Raw genomic sequence first — 22,053 nt, 5'->3', positions numbered from 1 at the left:
ATTATATATCTTTTGACGTATTTAATCATATAACTCTTTGGATGATTTGACAGAGAAATTTAAATTGAACCTCCGACCCCTTGGTTAACAGCCACATGCTCTAACTAACTGAGCTACTCCAGCTATTTAGCTTATCTTCCACATAACTACAATCTTGTCATGTGTTGGAATTATGCATACATATGTGGAAGGGATGAGGATTCTTTGGATCAAATGACTCTGTTATGGTAATTAAGACTAATCTATAATGAAATTTTAAAATAATGATAATTGAATAACTCATAATTTTAAATAATCACATGTTCTCCTTGCTAAACATCATAATCCTATATTTCAATTAAATGCATCAAATAAGGTAATGTTATATTCATTGTAATATGAATATATTACAAAATTATATGTATATAGTTAATCTTATATCGATGAACCAAACACTTTCGAGAGATCTGCCCCCCACGTATATAAAAATTAGTACATAACACTCTTGATAAGATAATGCATTCTCTAACCTCGAAACGAGATTATTAAGCAAAATTTCCACTAACATTCTTAATGAAAGGTTTGATGGTGCAATCTAGATTAGATATCGAATAATGAGAAACAATAAAAAAATCGCTTGTAAAAACAATTAATTACATAATAACATATATCATCACTGATTCATTGTTTCATTTTAGACTTATTATTTATTTTCTTAAGCTCTCTCTCTCTTTTCGAATAGGAGAAACAATAACATATGTAAGACAATTGACCCATGCAGGTCTCTAACCTGCGACCTTCGCGTTAAAAGCACAATGGTCTAACCAACCATGTTAAAAAGCCATTTCATGTCTTTTTGAAGTATTGCTTCATAAAAATCTTTGGATGGTTTAACCAATTTAAGTGTTATTCTTTAATTTCTTAGGCTTTATTTTTTTAATAATAGGAGAAACAATAACATGTACAACGCAATTGTCCATGAAGGTCTCGAACCTGCGACCTTCACGTTATTAGCATGATGCTCTAACCAATTGAGCTAATAGGTCATTGCATATATTGATCATCATATAACTCTTTCGATGATTTGAAAGATGAAATTTAAATTGGAAATTTAAAGTACCAAAGTAAATTTATGCTAGAAGGAGGGCTTAAAACCTCCGACCCTGTGGTTAACAGCCACATGCTCTAACCAACTGAGCTACTCCATCTATTTAGCTTCTTTTCCACATAACTATTATGTTGTCATATGTTGTAATTATGCATACATATGTGGAAGGGATGAGGATTCTTTACATCAAATGACTCTGTTATTGTAATTAAGCCTAATAAATAATGAAATTTTAAAATAATGATAATTTAATATCACGTAATTTTAAATAATCACATGTTCTCTCTGCTAAACATCATAATCCTATATTTCGATTAAATTCATCAATTAAAGTAATGTTATATTCTTTGTAATATGAATAGATTATATAATCATATGCATATATTTAATCTTATATCGATAAACCAAACACTCTCGAGATATCTGCCCCCTGCGTATCTAAAAATTAATACATAGCACTCTTGATAAGAGAACTCATTCTCTAACCTCGAAATGAGATTATTGAGCAAAATTACGACTAACATTCTTAATGAAAGTTTTGATGGTGAAATCTAGACTAGATATCGAAGAATGAGAAATAGTAAAAAAAATCGCTTGTATAAACAATTAATTACATAATAACATATATCATCAATGATTCATTATGTCATTTTAGACTTATTATTTATTTTATTAAGTTCTCTCTTTTTTAGAATAGGAGAAACAATAACATATGTAAGATAACTGACCCATTCAGGTCACTTACCTGCGACCTTCGCGTTATAATCACAATGCTCTAAGAAACCGAGATAAAAATCCATTTCATATCTTTTTGACGCATTGTTTCATACAAATCATTGGATGGTTTAACTAATTGAAATTAAACTGATAATTTAAGTTACCATTGTAAATCAACGCTAGAAGGAAGACTTGAACCTACGACCTTATTGCTAACAACCAAACTCTCTATCCAACTGAGATACTCCAGCTATTTAACACTTTTTCTACACAACTACTATCTTATCACATTCTTTTAATTTTATATATATATATATTGAAGGGAGAAGGATTATTTGGATCATGTGACTCTATTGTGGTTATTAAGAATAATACATAATTAAATGTTTGTAAAAATAATTAAATTTTAAAATAATGATAATTCAATAGCATGTGCTTCTAAATAAGCATATGTTATCTTTACTAAACATCATAATCTTACATTCAAAATAAATGCATCAAACAAAGTAATTTTATACATTCTTAGTAATTTGAATACATTGCATAATCCTATGCATAAACTTAATCTTATATCCATAAACCAAACGCATCTGAGAGATGTGTCATGCATGTATCTAAAAATAAGTACATTATACTCTTGGTAAGAGAACCCATGTTGTAACCCCCCACAGACCGATAAGCGTAGCCCGATCCGATCCGGGAAGTCACATTAGGGCCACCGGAGCGACCCACTGTAAAAATAGCAGAAATTTTAAAACTTTTTATCAGAACATGTAAACTTATAAAATCAGTTTTCACTATTTAAAAATAAAACAGATTTCCAAACACGTATATAAATCAAAATACAATTACATGCCCCCTAATCACATGTACCATACTCTGCAACAACGTCGGACGAACTCCCTTACTAAAGTCAATAGATGCACTGGTACAATTCTTTAAACCTGAAAAGGTGAGTAATAGAGTGAGCTTTGGAAAGCTCAGTAATACAGAACTACCATATGATGCTGATGAACGTGCAGATACAGATAAATATATATTTCCTTATTGTTTCTGAACATTTACATATTTTTATGCTGAGCAGAGATCCTACTGATATTTCAGGTGGTAACGGACAATGAGCGTCCAGTTCAGAGAAATATTTTAGATGACTGAGTTCAGGAGATCAGAATAGGTTGTCTAGTGTGTTCCCGAAAAACCAGTAAAAAGATACATATCTTTTAAAACATATATATATATATATATATACCCCCATCCCATCACAACATAGTGTGTAGGTTCCCCAGAACCATACACCCAACCCAACACAACATATAAGGCCCTGAGCACAAAGCCGAGGAACCTATGAAAATTCTTCCTTCAACAATACCCCCCAATTAACACATTTTTCTGTCATTAAACGGAGATATCAGAAATCAAAACAGAATTCAGATCATGTATCATAACAGAATTCAAGTCAGAAATCAGATAAAATAATTATATGATTAGGGAACACACTAGAGTTTACAAATATTATTCGGAGGTACTGGATAATCTTAGCAAGTAGAGAAACACGGATCTTCAGTATACCGATAGAATGTCAGAATTTAGAATCACTATTGGAAAAGTTCAATAACTAACGGAATCATCAGTTATTCAGAATGTGAATTATCAGGATCGTATCTTATTCGAACAGATTTCAAAAGTTGTACGTAATCAGAAAGGTATTCAGAATCTTTTACATCCATATCAATTGATCGGATAATCGAACAACTTGACAACGAAGATTCAGAATCTTAACAATCTATGTCGACTGGTCAATTCATTTTCCTTCCAGGGTATTTACTCTTTAATACCACAAATTCTTGTTCATATATCATCTTCGAAATTAACGTTGAATAAATCTTCCAATGTCTTTATTTCATTTCCACGCTTCCACAATACCATGAAATGCTGACGTACTTGATTAATTTTTTCATAACCCATTGTAATTATACACTACGTAAACTCATCAGAGTTTCCAGACTTATCCAAATCACTTACTAAATCCTCAGTCATTGAGGTTACCTAGTTCATTTAGCAGTCATGTCCATTCCAGTTACTTCAGGATTTTCCAGAGTAATTCAAACGTTCCTGAATTTCAGATACATGTTGCACTTCCATTTCATTCAATTTGGTCTTCGTGGTTGACTTGTCGAACAAACGCCCAATTCTAAGTACTGAATACGATCTAGAGCTGAGCTGAGCTGAATACTTCCAAAATTTATCATCGAGCCAAACTTGAGAAGACGAACACATGTTCCAATAATATCTATGCCATTCAGGTATTGACATAGCTTTAGGGTTGATCTATTCACTTAAATTATTTTCCATTACCTTTATAGGTAGTCCAATACCTATGCTTACTTAGATTCCTTAATTAATCCAAGACATTTACTTAATTTAGGCCATAAGGGTATTTTGGCAATTTTGATGTTCAGTTTTATTCCATTCATTTCAGAGCTCGAGGATATTCAGTCATTCCTGAGCTTGGTGATATTATTGGGTCATTTTTATTACAGGGGTATTTTGGTCATTTTACAGATCCACGGTATTTCAATCTTTTTCCTCCATCCGGTCTTATTATTTAATTCCAATTTATCATCTATTACAGTCCGTTCGAACAATTCCGATAAAAGAGCACCCTCCGATAAATTGTTCTTCAGGTATTTACTTATAACTCGGATATTTTCGGGTCAAGTGCCTTCTCGGATTTTACAAACGCAATATTATGAATTTTTCTTTACAAAGACAGAATATTAATAATTAAATTTGTACTTAATTGAGTTAAGTACAAATCCTCCAAGTACTTTCTCCTTCAGGGTCAATTCTGACTATTTTACCTCTCAAAGGCATTTTCGTAATTTCTTAACCAGATAATTTCGATATTAGCTCTTAATGAAAATAATATAATATAGAGATCCTATGATTAATTGCTTCCTCGAACATTCTTTGATCTTGAAATGATTCCTTAAAAGACTTCTAGTATCTAGCATAAACCTTCTTGGGGTTAAAAACTGGTTATCCATAATTTCCAAGTAAAACTAACATTTCTTATGCACATCAATAGTTTTAGCAGATCAATAATTCTTTTCAGATTTATTAATCCACTTTCAGAGACAATTCTTGTCATTTTCCAGCATAAGGGTAATTTCATAATTTTACCAAATCGAAATATTCTCATAATTTATCATATAAGTACCTTTAATGAGATAAATTATAATCTACAATCCATGGTTGATTCTTTTATCACTTAATTCCAGAACTTGTAATTAATTTCAACTGTCCTCCAATTTCTTATAATAGTCATCTGAGCCATATTCAGTTATCTACTTTCTACTGTATTTGTATCTAGTGTAGATCTTCATTAATTACACATATGAGACCAAACATTTCCATTCATGCATTTACCAATACCAACATGTTCTATAAAGCATAAAGAGGTAGTAAAGTATTACCTCGATTTCTGTGTAATACTGATCGACCATAAAAATTCCATTCGTACGCCTTTGATCTTCAATTCAACTTCCAATAATTCCTCAGATACATATCAACATAAATTATATCAGAAACGAAGCTTAATTGCGATAAGCGGATCAAATCGGGTGATAAATCAGTGAAAGACGGCTTACCGGGTTTGAATTTGGCGAAACGGACTTCGGATTCGGATTCAGGACGTCGAAAGCATAAAATATGACTTTTCAGAAATTTAGAATTTTCGGTCAAAATCAAAGTCAACGGGTTTGACCGGCAATTTTGGGGTCTTCGGGTTCGAATTTCAAAAAACGGACAGCAGAATCAGATTTGGAACGTCGAAAAATGTCAGGATAGGTATACTCGGTCGAAGTCAAATATCGTTTAATGCCCGGTCAAAGTCGGTCAAAGTTTTGGTCAACAGTGGTCAACGCCGGTCAACGGTCAACGGGTCGGGTCAACAGGTCGGGTCGGGTAAACGGGTCGGGTCGGGTTATGATCGGTCAAACCGGTCAACTATGCACCAAATCGGTCAAACCGGTCATTTGGACCATCCCCACGAGCAGTGGCGGCGCGTGGGGCCCCTTCCAGCTGCCTAAAAATCACGGAAAAATTCTTAAAAATTATTTTGAGCGATTTCGAGATACTTACAAAGCTCGGTTCACAATTTTGAACGGCGGAGAGCTCGATTTCAACAAATTGGAAACTTTGACCGCTTCACCTCCTCACGCGCCGCCGTCGACGGAGACCAAAGATGACACCGGCGAACTCGGAACGATGCAACGAACACGATGGTGCGGGAGGTGTCGTAAACAGATGACCCGATCGTCGTGAATTGATGAGAAACCAACTAAAACCGAGTTATTACCGATGATACTTCCGACTGAAATTAACGACGAACGGAGATGATTCAAGACGAAAGGTTTGAGGGGTTTTGTTCCTCGGTTGACAACGAACACGATGGTGGTTTTGGCTCGTTGATCGGAGGTCGGACGGCGAGTAGATCAGAGTTGAAAGGAAGGTAGTTGGAGTAGACAAAACTAGAAAAAAATGAGAACCTGCGCACGGGGAGAAGAAATTTATAATTCATCCTATATAAAAAATGGGTAAACCAAGAGTTTAGTCACTGAACTTCCTGTACTTCTTAAAACGGTCTTCCAACTTTGAAATTTTACAATTTAATCCTCGATTTCATCCAAAAATACCAATTAAATTCATCACTTTATAATTTCTTAAATTTAGCCCCTAAATTGGGGTGTTACACATGTTGAAACATTGAAACAAGATTATTGAGAGGAATAACCACAATTCTCATAGGTGTGGGTGATTTTGATGATTCTACAATGTTTCTATTGTCTAAGAGTATTTGCGGTGTTAGTTCGAGTTTCTAGGAGATTTATTTTGACTTGTAAATTGTCAATTTTTTGTTTTGAAGCATACGATTTCATTTTTTTCTGAATAGGCGTGACTTAGATGTATCTTATGTCCATTTGTCAAGTACCTGCTTTTGAGGTTTATTATTAATAAAGTAATTTTTTGTTGTGCTAAAAAAAGATTAAATATGGAAGAATTAGAAACAATAACATAATCACTTGTAAAAGAAATTACATATTTAATCTAAATATCATGTAGTATATATTTTTTATTAGCTATAATAAAAATGTTGGCATTTAATTGAGTCAATTTAAGTGTTATTCTTCAATTTTTATAATAGGAGAAACAATAACATATACAAGGTAATTGACCCATGCAGGTCTCGAACCTGCGACCTTCACGTTATTAGCACGATGCTCTAACCAGCTGAGCTAATAAGCCATTGCATATATATTGATGTATTTCATCATATAACTCTTTGGATGATTTTAAAGATGAAATTTAAATTGGAAATTTAAAGTACCAAAGTAAATTAAAGCTAGAAGGAGGGTTTGAACCTCCGACCTTGTGGTTAACAACAACATGCTCTAACCAACTGAGCTACTCCAGCTATTTAGCTTATCTTCCACATAACTACAACCTTGTCATCTATTGGAATTATGCATACATATGTGGAAGGGATGAGGATTCTTTGGATCAAGTGACTCTGTTATGGTAATTAAGACTAATAAATAATGAAATTTTAAAATAATGACAATTGAATAACACGTTTTTTAAATAATCACATGTTCTCTCTGTTAAACATCATAATCCTATATTTCGATTAAATGCATCAAATAAAGTATTGTTATATTCTTTGTAATATGAATAGATTACATAATCATATGTATATAGTTAATCTTATATCGATGAACCAAACACTTTCGAGAGATCTTCCCCAACGTATCTAAAAATTAGTACATAACATGTAACAACCAGGATATTTCAAAATAATATTTAGTTGAAATTGAGGTTTTAATTGTGAAAATTGGTAAATTTTGGGGTTTAAATTGAAAGATTTTAAAAGAGTTAAAGAAAATTCAGGGACTAAACCCTGAATTTACCCAAGAAAAGTTGGTCATATTGGTGTTATACACGTGCAATTGGTTTCAATCAGAAACCAATTGCTCCCAAAATCCTCTCTCCCAACCTCAACTTCCGACAACGATCCCGACGTCGTCCGAATTCCGATCGTCATTTTAAAACCACCATCGTGTTCGTTATCGAGTGAGGAATAATTCCCTTAAATTAATTGAGGTGAAACACTGCCAAACGCCGGGAATCTCCAGTCAAAGTCTCGACGTTTGTTTTAGTTCAATCGCCGAGAAAACCTTAAATTCATCGTCGATCGTTGCTTTGTTTACGACACCTCCCGCACCATCGTGTTCCTTGTGTCGTTCCGAGTCTGCCGGTGTCATCCTCGGTCTCCGTAGACGGCGGCGCGTGGGGAGGTAAAGCGGTTAAAGTTTCCGATTTGATGAAATTGAGCTCTCCGCCGTTCAAAAATTTGAACCGACCTTTGTAAGTATCACGAAATCGCTCAAAATAATTTTTAGAAATTTTTCCGGGAATTTTACGCTACCAGAAATGATCCCACGCGCCGCCACTACGCGTTAGGAAGCTCTAAATGACCGGTTTGACCGGTTAATTTCAATGTTTGACCGGTTTTGACCCGACCCGTTAAGCGTTGACCGTTGACCGAGTGACATTTTAGTAATTATTTTGAAAATGGTGACATATTGGGAATTAATTCAAAAAGGGTGCTATTTTTGTAATTTTTAAAAAATGTTATTTTCGTAATTTTTGAAAAAAATGACATTTTAGTAAATATTTTGAAAATGGTGCTATATTGGTAATTAATTTTAAAATGGAGCTATTTTCGTAATTTTGAAAAAAATGCTATTTTCGTTGACCACTTTTGACCAGAACTTTGATCGGCCTTGACCGGCTATTAAACAGCCGTTAATCTTTTTCGAGAATTCTTATCTTGACGTTTTTCGATGTCCCGAATCCATTTTTGGGGTCGGTTTCACAAAATTCAAACCCGAAAGTCTTCGAATCGTCAGTCAAACCCGTTGACTTTGATTTTGACCAAGAATTCAGAATTTCGGAAGGTCATACTTTATGTTTTTCGACATCCTGAATCTGATTCCGAAGTCCGTTTTGTCAAATTACGACCCGAAATTCCTGAATCGAGCTTGTAAACCCAAAAGGCTTAATATTTCAATATTTTGATTATTTATTTGAGATTTGGTTAAGGAATTGATTCAATAAAAATATTTTATTAAGGTACTCGTGTTTCACCTGAGCAAGGATCAATTAGGTTCGGTGTTGTCCGTTCGTTAGATCAGCCTGAACTACGTACTACGAGAATTACCCGTAGGTTTCCGTATATTATTTAAATAATATTTAGATTATTTATATTAGGTTTCCAATATGGATTTTTTCAATTCGTATGATCTAGCGCTGCAGCAGAGAGTGATCGACAAAACCAGTAATAAGCTTCCCTATCTGATTTCTCATACTGTTAAAGTGTGTTTCCCGACAGTGTTAATTATTTTTGTTTTAATATATATATCTGAATATTATGTATCCGATATCTAATTTACCGTGTATTTCTGATATGATTTCTAGTTACGGTATTTTATACCGATGTTTTGAATATTGACTGTCTGATATCTGAAATTCTGTATACTACCGATTTGTCTTCTGATTTCTGTATTTCTGTATATGATTTTTAAGCATGAACACTTTTACGTTTTAAAGAATTAATCATTGTTTTCATTCAAATACATTCATGAACAATCACTGGAGGGGTATTGTTGAAGGAAGTATATCCGCAGGTTCCTTTTGCTCAGGGCCTTATTTGATGTGTAGGCTGGGAGTATGGTTCTGGGGAACCTACACATTCTGATGTGATGGGATGGGGTAGTGTTCATATTTTTTTTACGACATGATTGCATAAACTGACTTCACTGGAATATTTTATCAGTACGTTTTTATATACACTGTATGGAACACACTGAGCTTTTTAGCTCATTATGTACTTTTCTCCTTTTTCAGATAACAGCAGACCGTAAGCTAGCAGATTTGGCATCAGGAGAGATCTACTACTTATTTTGTACGAACAAATATCTCTATATGTTTTCGGTTATGTTTGGTGACATGTATTTGCTATCATTTTGGATATATCTGTATTATCAATATTTTGTTCTATATTATATCTAATGTATTATAAGATGTTTTAAAAAAAACTCTGAATGGGATATGCGACCATTTAGGTTTGGTTCTAACTTACAGACCGGGTCTGGAGGGTTACATTTGGTGGTATCATAGCCTTCGGTTTTAAACACTCGGACTGCATATGGGTCCTAAACTTTGAATTTTTAAGAAACTTTGAAGAAGAAAAAACGTGTCACCTTATTTTATGATTTTAAGTTTCTCGAGATCCCTAATGCAAATATGATATATGTTTCAAATTATTTATGTAGAGCCTTATAGATCCAACGATGAATACTGCTAGAGGTCGTAGGACAGGACGTGGACGTGGTAGAGGGCGAGTCGCTCGACCTTCTGTTACGATAGACGATCCGATGTCACCACGTGATCCTCCTGTTCCACAAGTAGATCCGACTCTTTCTCAAGATGATCAGTTTACTCCTATGAGAGACCCTCCCGTCACTGAGGATGAGGATACTGAGATGAATGAAGACGCCATTAATAGAGCTATCTTCTGCATCTTTCAGAGAGCTGCTAGAGCCCCTAGTAACATGACTACAGTGGAGATTTCAAATTCTCTGGTTGCTGCTGGTGTAGTTCCATTCGAGGGTATTACTGGTGGACCTCCGACAGACGCTAAGTATTGGTTGGAGGACACAGAGAGGATTATGGATGAGATGGACCTCAGACCTGAGCAAAAGTTAAAGGGGGCCCTAACTATGTTGAAGAAAGAAAGCTTCAGGTGGTGGCAATCCATTTCTGGTAGTATTCCGAGGAACCAATTAACATGGGATCTTTTCAAGACGCGCTTCCAGAGTCGCTACATCGGAGAGAGATATCTGCAAGAGCGACGCCAGGAGTTTCAGAATCTGGAGCAGGGTAATATGTCTGTTATGGATTACGAGGTTGAGTTCATCTGATTGAGCCGTTATGCTCTTGGACTTGTGGACACTGAGATAGATCGATGCTTGAGGTTCGAGAATGGACTCAGGTCTGAGATCAGGAGTCGAGTTGCTACGCACCGAGAGAGGAATTTTGATGCTTTGGTTGAGATAACCAAGACTGCTGAGGAAATAGAGCGACTGGGTATGGAGCACAAGAGAGATATTGATCGAGCTCAAACCCGATTCAGGAGGCCTTCTGGTTCTATTGATTCTTCTGCACATCCTAGCAAGAGAGGCAGGGGTGATTCTTTTCAGAGAGGCGGTGTGAGTGTCAGACCTGCTGCATCTGGTTCTTCAGCTATTCAGCATTCTAGACATGGTGGATCTTCTGGGTTACAATCTTTGCAGACATGTGATTATTGTGGGAAACATCATCTTGGGGAATGCAGGAGAAAATTTGGCACCTATTTTAAATGTGGTTCTAGTGACCATTTCATAAAGGATTGTCCAATGTCAGTTACTGCAGTTCAGACACCAGCTCTCATTCCCGCTCGTACTCAGAGTAATGTTCAGACTCCTGCTGGTGGTCGTACTCAGGAGAGATCATCCGGATCGACTAGTAGAGGCCGTGTATCTCAGAATAGGGGTCCAATCAGATCTGAGGCCAGATAACCCGCATTGGTTTACACTGTCAGACTTCGACAAGATCGTGATGGGCCTAATGTGACTGCAGGTACTGTTACTATCCATTCAGTTCCCTATTTTGCATTGTTTGATAGTGGCTCTACCAATTCCTATGTATCACATTCTGTTTCCGAGGGTCTAAATATTCCTGTTGAGAGTACTGAGTATTCAGTGATAGTTCAAAGTCCCTTAGGCAAGTCCATCGTGTTGGATCGTATTTATAGAGAGTGCCCTATTGAGATCAATGGGGAGATTTTTCTGGCTGACCTGATGGAGTTACCTTTGGAAAAGTTTGATTTGATTATCGGCATAGATTGGTTGGACAAACATCGAGTAAATATTGATTTTGAGACTAAGAGAGCTGTTTTGAAGACCCCGGATAATCGAAAGATTGTAATGATCGGGGAACGTCGTGGATTTCTGACGAATGTTGTATCTGAGTTGGTAGCTGAGAAGATGATCAGGAAAGGTTCCGAGGCTTTTGTTGCTTATATATTGGATACCAGAAGTTCTCAATCTGATATAGAAGGCATCTAGATTGTTAAGGAATTTCCCGATATTTTTCCCGAGGAATTGCCTGGATTACCGCCGTATAGAGAGGTTGAGTTTGAAATTGAAGTCTATTCTGGTTCCACTCCAGTTTCAATGGCTCCTTATCGTATGGCCCCAAAGGAGCTTAAGGAACTGAAAATCCAACTTCAGGAGTTGTTGGACAGGGGATTTATCCGACCCAGTGTATCACCGTGGGGAGCCCCAGTTCTCTTTGTCAAGAAGAAAGATGGGACATTGAGACTTTGTATTGATTATAGGAAGCTGAACAAGCTCACTATTAAAAAAATATCCTCTACCCAGGATCGATGATCTATTTGACCAATTTCTAGGGGCTTCTATCTTTTCAAAAATAGACTTGAGGTCGGGGTATTATAACCTCAAAGTGAAAGATTCAGATATTCCGAAGACTGCTTTTCGAACTCGGTATGGGCATTATGAGTTTTTAGTGATGTCGTTCGGGTTAACAAATGCCCCTGCTGCTTTCATGGATCTGATGCATAGGGTGTTTCGACCTTATTTGGACCAGTTTGTAGTTGTGTTCATTGATGATATACTGGTGTATTCTAGAAGTGAAACAGAACATGAGGAGCATTTAAGGATTGTTCTACAGACTCTAAGGGACAATAAGTTATACGCTAAGTTGCGCAAGTATGAATTTTGGCTCAGCGAAGTGACTTTTCTTGGACATATCGTTTCTGCTGATGGTATTCGGGTGGATCCAAGCAAGGTGGAGGCTATTCTAAACTGGAAGCAACCCAAGAACATTTCTGAGATCCGTAGTTTCTTGGGCTTAGTTGGTTACTACAGTCGTTTTGTTGAGGGGTTCTCCCTTATTGCAGCTCCTCTGATAAAACTATTGAGGAAAGATGTTCCATTTGTCTGGTCTGAGAATCAACAAGTTAGTTTTGAGAAATTGAAGACTGTTCTAACCCAAGCCCCAGTGCTGATTCAGCCTGAATCTGGGAAAGATTTTTCTGTCTACAGTGATGCTTCTCACTCTGGATTGGGATGTGTTTTGATGCAAGATGGGAAGGTTGTCGCTTATGCTTCGCGTCAGTTAAAGCCGCATGAGCGTAACTATCCCATTCACGATCTGGAGTTAGATGTCGTGGTTTTTGCTTTAAAGATCATGAGACACTACCTCTACGGAGAGAAGTGTTATATGTACACTGATCATAAGAGTCTGAAGTATCTACTTACTCAGAAAGAATTAAATTTGAGATAGCGTCCCTGGTTAGAGCTTCTAAAGGACTATGATCTAGAGATAGAATATCATCCAGGGAAGGCTAATGTAGTGGCAGACGCCTTGAGCCGTAAGGCAATATCAGATCTCAGAGCCTTATTCGCCAACTTGAGTCTATTTGATGATAATAGTTTGTTAGCAGAGTTGCAGGTTAAACCTACGTTGGCTGATGAGATTAAGATCAAACAACTTCTGGATAGCTCATTGCTTTTCATTATTGAACAAGTTAAGCAGGGAACGGGTTCAGAGTATACTGTGAATCAGGATGGTATTTTGTATTTTCACGGTCGTTACTGCGTACCTAAAGATGATGAGTTGAGACGAGTTATTCTTCAGGAGGCTCATAGTAGTCCTTATGCTATGCATCCTGGCGGGGAAAAAATGTACAATAATCTCAAAGAGTGCTACTTCTGGACTGGTATGAAAAAGAATATTTCAGATTTTGTGGCGAGGTGTTTGACTTGTCAGCAGGTTAAGGCAGAACACCAACATCCATCTGGATTGTTACAGTCAATTAAGATTCCTGAGTGGAAATGGGAGCGCATTACAATGGACTTCGTTACTGGTCTTCCTCTGACTCCTTCCAAAAAGGATTCTATTTGGGTGATTGTTGATAGACTCACCAAGTCAGCACACTTTATCTCTATCTGGATTAATTATTCTCTAGATAAACTGGCTAAGTTGTACATTTCTGAGATCATTAGACTTCATGGTGTTCCGTTGTCTATCATATCTGATCGAGATCCGAGGTTCACTTCCAGGTTCTGGAAAGCTTTGCACGAGGCTCTGGGCACTCGTTTGAATTTCAGTACATCTTTTCATTCTCAGACTGATGGACAGTATGAGCGAGTAATTCAGGTGTTGGAGGATATGTTACAGGGTTGTGTGATTGATTTTCGTGGTAGTTGGGAAGATTTCTTGCCATTAACTGAGTTTGCTTACAATAATAGTTACCATGCAAGTATTCACATGGCACCGTACGAGGCTCTGTATGGACGTAGATGTCGTACTCCTATATGTTGGACAGAGTTGTATGATAGTAAAACTTTGGGTCCAGACTTGATTCGAGAGACTGAAGATACTGTCAGATTGATCCGTGATCGGTTAAAAGAGGCATTCGAAAGACAGAAATCATACGCATATAAGCGACGTAAGGATATCGAGTTTGAGGTTGGAGATCAGGTTTTTCTCAAGGTATCCCCATGGAAGAAGGTATTGAGATTTGGACGTAAGGGTAAACTGAGTACGCGATTTATTGGGCCGTATTGTATTTTGAAGAAAGTTGGACCTGTTGCTTATCAGCTTGAGTTGCCTCCCCAACTCAGTCGTATTCATGATGTTTTTCATGTGTCTATGTTGAGGCGATACTGTCCAGATCCAGATCACATCATTCAAGTTGATGAGGTAGAGCTAAGACCTGATTTGTCATATGAGGAGGAGTCGGTTCAGGTTTTAGAGAGAGATGAACGAGTTCTTCGGAATAGGCGTATTCCAATGGTCAAAATTCAGTGGAGTAATTGTAGTCCCTCAGAAGTTACTTGGGAGACATTGGAGTCAATGAAGGCTCAATTTCCTCATCTATTTTCATAAGGTAAATTTCGAGGACGAAATTTCTTGTAGAGGGGGAGAATTGTAACAACCCGGATATTTCAAAATAATATTTAATTGAAATTGAGGTTTTAATTGTGAAAATTGGTAATTTTGGGGTAAATTTTGTGGTCTAAATTGAAAGATTTTAAAACTTGTAGCTTGTTTTAGAGTTAAAGAAAATTCAGGGACTAAGCCCTGAATTTACCCAAGAAAAATTGGTTAGATTGGTGTTATATACGTGCAATTAGTTTCAATCAGAAACCAATTGCTCCCAAAATCCTCTCTCCCAACCTCAACTTTCGACAACGATCCCGACGTCGTCCGAATTCTGATCGTCGTTTTAAAACCACCATCGTGTTCGTTATCGAGTGAGGAACAATTCCTTTAAATTAATTGAGGTGAAACGCTGCCAAACGCCGGGATTCTCCAGTCAAAGTCTCGACATTTGTTTTAGTTCAATCGCCGAGAAAATCTTAAATTCATCGCCGATCGTTGCTCCGTTTACGACACCTCCCGCACCATCGTGTTCCTTGTGTCGTTCTGAGTCCGCCGGTGTCATCCTCAGTCTCCGTAGACGGCGGCGCGTGGGGAGGTGAAGCGGTCAAAGTTTCCGATTTGATGAAATCGAGCTCTCCGCCGTTCAAAAATTTGAACCGACCTTTGTAAGTATCTCGAAATCGCTCAAAATAATTTTTAAAAATTTTTTCGTGAATTTTACGCTACCAGAAACGATCCCACGTGCCGCTACTGCGCGTGGGGAAGCTCTAAATGATCGGTTTGACCGGTTAATTGCAATGTTTGACCGATTTAACCGGTTTTGACCCGACCTGTTGACCCGACCCGACCCGTTGACCCGACATGACCCGTTGACCCAACCCCGTTGACCGTTGACCGTTGACCGATTGACATTTTAGTAATTATTTTGAAAATGGTGACATATTGGGAATTAATTCAAAAAGGGTGCTATTTTTGTAATTTTTAAAAAATGTTATTTCCGTAATTTTTGAAAAAAATGACATTTTAGTAAATATTTTGAAAATGGTGCTATATTGGTAATTAATTTTATAATGGAGCTATTTTCGTAATTTTGAAAAAAATGCTATTTTCGTTGACCACTTTTGACCAGAACTTTGATCGGCTTTGACTGGCTATTAAACAGCCGTTAATCTTTTCCGAGAATACCTATCCTGACGTTTTTCGACGTCCTGAATCCGTTTTTGGGGTCGATTTCACAAAATTCAAACCCGAAAGTCTCTGAATCGTCAGTCAAACCCGTTGACTTTGATTTTGACCAAGAATTCAGAATTTCGGAAGGTCATACTTTATGTTTTTCGACATCCTGAATCTGATTCCGAAGTTCGTTTTGTCAAATTATGACCTGAAATTCCTGAATCGAGCTTGTAAACCCAAAAGGCTTAATATTTCAATATTTTGATTATTTATTTGAGATTTGGTTAAGGAATTGATTCAATAAAAATATTTTATTAAGGTACTCGTGTTTCACCTGAGCAATGATCAATTAGGTCCGGTGTTGTCCGTTCGTTAGATCAGCCTGAACTGCGTACTACGAGAATTACCCATAGGTTTCCGTATATTATTTAAATAATATTTAGATTATTTATATTAGGTTTCCAATATGGATTTTTCCAATTCGTAGGATCTAGCGTTGCAGCAGAGAGTGATCGACAAAACCAGTAATAAGCTTCCCTGTCTAATTTCTCAGACTGTTACAGGTGTGTTTCCCGACAGTGTTAATTATTTCTGTTTTAATATATATATCTGAATATTATGTATCCGATATCTGATTTACTGTGTATTTCTGATATGATTTTTGGTTACGGTATTTATACAGATGTTTTGAATATTGATTGTCTGATATCTAAAATTTTGTATACTACCGATTTGTATTCTGATTTCCGTATTTCTGTATATGATTTTTAAGCATGAACACTTTTACGTTTTAAAGAATTAATCATTGTTTTCATTCAAATACATTCATGAACAATCATTGGAGGGGTATTGTTGAAGGAAGTATATCCGCAGGTTCCTCGGCTTTGTGCTCAGGGCCTTATTTGATGTGTGGGTTGGGTGTATGGTTCTGGGGAACCTACACATTCTGATGTGATGGGATGGGGGTAGTGTTCATATTTTTTTTACGACATGATTGCATAAACCGACTTCACTGGAATATTTTTATCAGTACGTTTTTATATACACTGTATGGAACACACTGAGCTTTTTAGCTCATTATGTAGTTTTCCCCTTTTTCAGATAACAACATACCGTAAGCTAGCAGATTTGGCATCAGGAGAGATCTACTACTTATTTTGTATGAACAAATATCTCTATATGTTTTCGGTTATGTTTGGTGACATGTATTTGCTATCGTTTTGGATATATCTGTATTATCAATATTTTGTTCTATATTATATCTAATGTATTATAAGATGTTTTAAAAAAAACTCTGAATGGGATATGTGACCATTTAGGTTTGGGTCTAACTTACAGACCGGGTCTGGAGGGTTACATAACACTCTTGATTGGAGAACTCATTCTCTAACCTCGAAACGAGATTTTTGAGAAAAATTGCCACTAATAATATTAATGAAAGGTTTGATGGTGCAATCTAGATTAGATATCGAAGAATGAGAAACAGTAAGAAAATAGCTTGTAAAAATAATTAATTACATAATAACATATATCATCACTGATTCATTGTTTCATTTTAGACTTATTATTTATTTTCTTAAGCTCTCTCTCTTTTATAATAGGAGAAACAATAACATATGTAAGACAATTGACCCATGCAGATCTCTAACATGTGACCTTCGCGTTGTAAGCACAATGCTCTAACCAACCGAGCTAAAAAGCCATTTCATGTCTTTTTGACGTATTGCTTCATACAAATCTTTAGATGGTTCAACTAATTGAAAGTAAACCGGCAATTTAAGTTACCAGTGTAAATCAACGCTATAAGGAAGACTTGAACCTACGACCTTATTGTTAACAACCAAACTCTCTATCCAGCTGAGATACTCTATCAATTTAACTCTTTTTCTACACAACTACAATCTTATAACATTTTTATAATTATATATATATATATATATTGAAGGGAGGAGGAATATTTGGATCATGTGACTCTATTATGGTTATTAAGAATAATACATAATTAAATATATGTAAAAATAATGATAATTCAATAACATGTGCTTCTAAATAAGCATATGTTATCTTTACTAAACATCATAATCTTACATTCAAAATAAATACATCAAACAAAGTAATGTTATACATTCTTAGTAATTGAATGCATTACATAAGCCTATGCATAAACTTAGTTTTATATCCATAAACCAAACGTATCTGAGGGATGTGTCATGCGCGTATCTAAAATAAGTACATTACACTCTTGGTAAGAGAACCCATGTTGAAACATTGAATCAAGATTATTAAGAGGAATAACCACATTATCATAGGTGTGGGTTATTTTGATGATTCTACAATGTTTCTATTGTCTATGAGTATTTTCGGTGTTAGTTCGAGTTTCTAGGAGATTTATTTCGACATGTAAATTGTAAATTTTTTGTTTTTAAGCAATCAAGCATGATTTAGATAAATCATATGTCCTTTTTTCAGGTACCTCCTTTGAAGTTTATTATTAATAAATTATTTTTTGTTGTGCTAAAAAAAGATTAATATGGAAGAATAAGATTCATAATCACTTGTAAAAGAAATTACATATTTAATCTAAATATCATGCAATATATTTTTTATTAGCTAGAATAAAAATATTGGCATTTTATTGAGTCAATTTAAGTGTTATTCTTTAATTGTTAAGCTTTTTTTAATTGGAGAACAATAACATATACAAGGCAATTGACCCATGCAGGTCTCGAACCTACGACCTTCACGTTATTAGCACGATGCTCAACCACTGACCTAATAGGCCATTATATATCTTTTGACGTATTTAATCATATAACTCTTTGGATGATTTGACAGAGAAATTTAAATTGAACCTCCGACCCCTTGGTTAACAGCCACATGCTCTAACTAACTGAGCTACTCCAGCTATTTAGCTTATCTTCCACATAATACAATCTTGTCATGTGTTGGAATTATGCATACATATGTGGAAGGGATGAGGATTCTTTGGATCAAATGACTCTGTTATGGTAATTAAGACTAATCTATAATGAAATTTTAAAATAATGATAATTGAATAACTCATAATTTTAAATAATCACATGTTCTCCTTGCTAAACATCATAATCCTATATTTCAATTAAATGCATCAAATAAGGTAATGTTATATTCATTGTAATATGAATATATTACAAAATTATATGTATATAGTTAATCTTATATCGATGAACCAAACACTTTCGAGAGATCTGCCCCCCACGTATATAAAAATTAGTACATAACACTCTTGATAAGATAATGCATTCTCTAACCTCGAAACGAGATTATTAAGCAAAATTTCCACTAACATTCTTAATGAAAGGTTTGATGGTGCAATCTAGATTAGATATCGAATAATGAGAAACAATAAAAAAATCGCTTGTAAAAACAATTAATTACATAATAACATATATCATCACTGATTCATTGTTTCATTTTAGACTTATTATTTATTTTCTTAAGCTCTCTCTCTCTTTTAGAATAGGAGAAACAATAACATATGTAAGACAATTGACCCATGCAGGTCTCTAACCTGCGACCTTCGCGTTAAAAGCACAATGGTCTAACCAACCATGTTAAAAAGCCATTTCATGTCTTTTTGAAGTATTGCTTCATAAAAATCTTTGGATGGTTTAACCAATTGAAATTAAAACGAGAATTTAAGCTACCAGTGTAAATCAACACTAGAAGGAAGGCTTGAACCTACGACCTTATTGTTAATAACCAAACTCTCTATCCAGCTTAGATACTCCAGCTATTTATATCTTTTTCTACACAACAACAATTTTATCACATTTTTTAATTATATATATATATATATTTAAGGGAGGACGATTATTTGGATCATGTGACTGTATTATGGTTATTAACAATAATACATAATTAAATATCTGTAAAAATAATTAAATTTTAAAATAATGATAATTCAATAACATGTCTAAATAAGCATATGTTATCTTTACAAAACATCATAATCTTACATTCAAAATAAATGCATCAAACAAAGTAAAGTTATACATTCTTAGTAATTTGAATACATTGCATAATCCTATGCATAAACTTAATCTTATATCCATAAACCAAACGTATCTGAGTGATATGTCATGAGCATATCTAAAAATAAGTACATTACACTCTTGGTAAGAGAACCCATGTTGAAACATTGAAACAAGATTATTGAGAGGAATAACCACAATTCTCATAGGTGTGGGTGATTTTGATGATTCTACAATGTTTCTATTGTCTATGAGTATTTGCAGTGTTAGTTCGAGTTTCTAGGAGATTTATTTCGACTTGTAAATTGTCAATTTTTTGTTTTGAAGCATACAATTCCTATTTTTTCTTGAATAGGCGTGATTTAGATGAATCATTTGTCCTTTTGTCAGGTACCTCCTTTTGAGGTTTATTATTAATAAAGTAATTTTTTGCTGTGCTAAAAAGAGATTAAATATTAGATTAAATATTGAAGAATGAGAAACAATAACATAATTGCTTGTAAAACAAATTACATAATTATCTAAATATCATGCAATATATTTTTTTATTAGCTAGAATAAAAATGTTGGCATTTGATTGAGTCAATTTAAGTGTTATTCTTTAATTTCTTAAGCTTTATTTTTATAATAGGAGAAACAATAACATATACAAGGCAATTGGCCCATGCAGATCTCGAACCTACGACCTTCGCGTTATTAGCACGATGCTCTAACCAACTGAGCTAATAGGCCATTGCATATCTATTGATGTATTTCATCATTAAAAATTAAATTGGAAATTTAAAGTACCAAAAGTAAATTTATGCTAGAAGGAGGGCTTAAACCTCCAACATTGTGGTTAACAGCCACATGCTCTAACCAACTGAGCTACTCTAGATATTTAGCTTTTGTTCCACATAACTACAATCTTGTCATCTGGTTGAATTATGCATACATATGTGGAAGGTATGAGGATTCTTTGGATCAAGTGATTTTGTTATGGTAATTAAGACTAATAAATAATGAAATTTTAAAATAATGATAATTGAATAACACGTAATTTTAAATAATCACATGTTCTCTCTGCTAAACATCGATATCCTATATTTCGATTAAATGCATCAAATAAAGTAATGTTATATTCTTTTTAATATGAATAGATTACATAATCATAGGCATATAGTTAATCTTATATCGATAAATTGCTTGTAAAAGCAATTAATTTCATAATAGCATATAACATATTTCATTAGCGATTGATTGTGTCATTTTAGTGTTATTATTTATTTTCTTAAGCTCTCTCTTTTTTGAATAGCAGAAAGAATAACATATAGCAAGAAAGAATTAACATATACAATGTTTTAAATGACCATGTTCTCGTGAACCTGCGACCTTTCTCGTTATTAGCACCATACTAGCTATTTAACTTTTTTTCTACACAACTACAATCTTATTACTTTTCTAATTATATATATATATATATATATATATATTGAAGGGAGGATGATTATTTGGATCATGTGACTCTATTATGGTTATTAAGAATAATACATAATTAAATTTATGTAAAAATAATTAAATTTTAAAATAATTATAATTCAAAAACATGTGCTTCTAAATAATCATATGTAATCTTTGCTAAACATCATAATCCTACATTAAAAAAATAAATGCATCAAACAAAGTAATGTTATACATTCTTAGTAATTTGAATAGATTACATAATCCTATGCATAAACTTAATCTTATATCCATAAACCAAACGTATCCAAGAGATGTGTCATGCGCGTATCTAAAAATAAGTACATTACACTCTTGGTAAGAGAACCCATGTTGAAACATTGAAACAATATTATTGAGAGGAATAACCACAATTCTCATATGTGTGGGTGATTTTGATGATTGTACAATGTTTCTATTGTTTATGAGTATTTGCGGAGTTAGTTCAAGTTTCTAGGAGATTTATTTCGACTTGTAAATTGTCAAATTTTGTTTTTACGAATACAATTT

General features: G+C 34.7%; 3 non-coding genes across 3 annotated transcripts; all 3 read right to left on the bottom strand.

Moving 5' to 3' along the window:
* Positions 1-7,037: 7,037 nt before the first annotated feature.
* Positions 7,038-7,111, bottom strand: TRNAI-AAU. Its single transcript has one exon. It is a non-coding gene; the product is annotated as a tRNA-Ile (tRNA).
* A 95-nt stretch (positions 7,112-7,206) lies between these two features.
* On the bottom strand, positions 7,207-7,280 carry TRNAN-GUU. Its single transcript has one exon. It is a non-coding gene; the product is annotated as a tRNA-Asn (tRNA).
* Positions 7,281-20,722: 13,442 nt separating this feature from the next.
* TRNAI-AAU lies at positions 20,723-20,796 on the bottom strand. Its single transcript has one exon. It is a non-coding gene; the product is annotated as a tRNA-Ile (tRNA).
* Positions 20,797-22,053: the final 1,257 nt, after the last annotated feature.

This window comes from Hibiscus syriacus, unplaced genomic scaffold (assembly GCF_006381635.1).
Source record: "Hibiscus syriacus cultivar Baekdansim isolate YM2019G1 unplaced genomic scaffold, ASM638163v2 tig00111213_pilon, whole genome shotgun sequence".
NCBI lineage: Eukaryota > Viridiplantae > Streptophyta > Magnoliopsida > Malvales > Malvaceae > Hibiscus > Hibiscus syriacus.
Note: the sequence above shows the minus strand (reverse complement) of the source record. Positions and strands in the feature narration are given on the sequence as shown.